Below are 2,426 nucleotides of genomic sequence, written 5' to 3'. Positions count from 1 at the left end.
ACCTCAAGGAATCTCTATACCGTGACATAGAGGATTCCATATTTTCTTGTTCTCTTCTCTTTAATATGAGCAGGAGCAAAGACAAAAGCATTCTTGTTGAGGCTGATCCTAAACCTGAAAGAACCTTGAAGCGAAAGCTAAGAGAAGCTAAGGCACAACTCCCTGTGGAGGACCTAACAGAAATCTTCAAACAAGAAGAAGACATGGCAGCCGAAAACAACAACAATACCAACAATGCAAGAAAGGTGCTGGGTGACTTTACTGCACCTACTCCCGACTTCTATGGGAGAAGCATCTCTATCCCTGCCATTGGAGCAAACAACTTTGAGCTTAAGCCTCAATTAGTTTCTCTAATGCAACAAAATTGCAAGTTCTATGGACTTCCATTGGAAGATCCTCATCAGTTTTTAGCTAAATTCTTGTAAATCTGTGACACTGTCAAGACCAATGGGGTTGACCCTGAAGTCTACAGACTTATGCTATTCCCTTTTGCTGTAAGAGACAGAGCTAGGATATGGTTGGACTCACAACCTAAAGAAAGCCTGAACTCTTGGGAAAAGCTAGTCAATGCCTTCTTGGCAAAGTTCTTTCCACCTCAAAAATTGAGTAAGCTTAGAGTGGAAGTCCAAACCTTCAGACAGAAGGAGGGTGAATCCCTCTATGAAGCTTGGGAACGATACAAACAATTGATCAGAAAGTGTCCCTCTGATATGCTTTCTGAATGGAGCATCATAGGTATCTTCTATGATGGTCTGTCTGAACTGTCCAAGATGTCATTGGATAGCTCTGTTGGAGGATCTTTTCATCTGAAGAAGACGCCTGCAGAAGCTCAAGAACTGATTGAAATGGTTGCAAATAACCAATTCATGTACACTTCTGAAAGGAATCTTGTGAACAATGGGACGAATTAGAAGAAAGGAGTTCTTGAGATTGATACTCTGAATGCCATATTGGCTCAGAATAAAATATTGACTCAGCAGGTCAATATGATTTCTCAAAATCTGTCTGGAATGCAAGCTGCACCAGGCAGTACTAAGGACGCTTCATCTGAAGAAGAAGCTTATGATCCTGAGAATCCTTTAATGGAAGAGGTGAATTACATGGGAGAACCCTATAGAAACACCGATAATTCTTCATGGAGAAATCATCCAAATCTCTCATGGAAGGATATACAGAGACCTCAACAAGGTTTCAACAACAATAATGGTGGAAAAAATAGGTTTAGCAATGGCAAGCCTTTTCCATCATCTTCTCAGCAACAGACAGAGAATTCTAAGCAGAGCCACTCTGACTTAGCAACCATGGTCTCTGATCTAATCAAAACCACTCAAAGTTTTATGACTGAAACAAGGTCCTCCATTAGGAATTTGGAGGCACAAGTGGGACAGCTGAGCAAGAAAATTACTGAACTCCCTCCTAGTACTCTTCCAAGCAATACAGAAGAGAATCCAAAAGGAGAATGCAAGGCCATTAACATGACCCGCATGGCCGAACTTGGAGAGGAGGAAGAGGCAGTGATCGCCACTGAGGAAGACCTCAATGGACGTCCACTGGCCTCCAATGAGTTCCCTAATGAGGAACCATGGGAATCTGAGGCTCATAATGAGACCATAGAGATTCCATTGGATTTACTTCTGCCATTCATGAGCTTTGATGAGTATTCTTCCTCTGAAGAGGATGAAGATGTCACTGAAGAGCAAGTTGCTAAGTACCTTGGAGCAATCATGAAGCTAAATGACAAGTTATTTGGTAATGAGACTTGGGAGAACGAACCTCCTTTGCTCACCAAAGAACTGGATGACTTGACTAGGCAGAGATTACCTCAAAAGAGACAGGATCCTGGGAAGTTTTCAATACCTTGTACCATAGGCACCATGACCTTTGAGAAGGCTCTATGTGACCTAGGGTCAAGCATAAACCTCATGCCTCTCTCTGTAATGGAGAAGCTAGGGATCTTTGAGGTACAAGCTGCAAGAATCTCACTAGAGATGGCAGATAATTCAAGAAAACAAGCTTATGGACTTGTAGAGGATGTTCTGGTAAAGGTTGAAGACCATTACATCCATGCTGATTTCATAGTCCTAGAGACTGGGAAGTGCATGGATGAATCCATCATCCTTGGCAGACCCTTCCTAGCCACAGCAAAGGCTATGATTGATGTTAACAGAGAAGAATTGATCATTCAAGTGAATAAAGAATCCTTTGTGTTTAAAGCTCAAGGATATCCCTCTGTTACCATGGAGAGGAAGCATGAAGAGCTTCTCTCAAAACAGAGTCAAACAGAGCCCCCACAGTCAAACTCTAAGTTTGGTGTTGGGAGGCCACAACCAACTTCTAAGTTTGGTGTTGAACTCCCACATTCAAACTCTAAGTTTGGTGTTGGGAGGTTCCAACATTGCTCTGAGTATCTGTGAGGCTCTATGAGA

The 2,426-nt window shown here is 42.3% G+C and overlaps 1 non-coding gene across 1 annotated transcript; it reads right to left on the bottom strand.

Moving 5' to 3' along the window:
• Positions 1 to 608: 608 nt before the first annotated feature.
• On the bottom strand, positions 609 to 716 carry LOC130970972 (small nucleolar RNA R71). Its single transcript, XR_009082213.1, has one exon. It is a non-coding gene; the product is annotated as a small nucleolar RNA R71 (small nucleolar RNA).
• Positions 717 to 2,426: the final 1,710 nt, after the last annotated feature.

The sequence above is a fragment of the Arachis stenosperma genome, chromosome 3 (genome assembly GCF_014773155.1).
Source record: "Arachis stenosperma cultivar V10309 chromosome 3, arast.V10309.gnm1.PFL2, whole genome shotgun sequence".
In the NCBI taxonomy this organism is placed as follows: Eukaryota; Viridiplantae; Streptophyta; class Magnoliopsida; order Fabales; family Fabaceae; genus Arachis; species Arachis stenosperma.
Note: the sequence above shows the minus strand (reverse complement) of the source record. Positions and strands in the feature narration are given on the sequence as shown.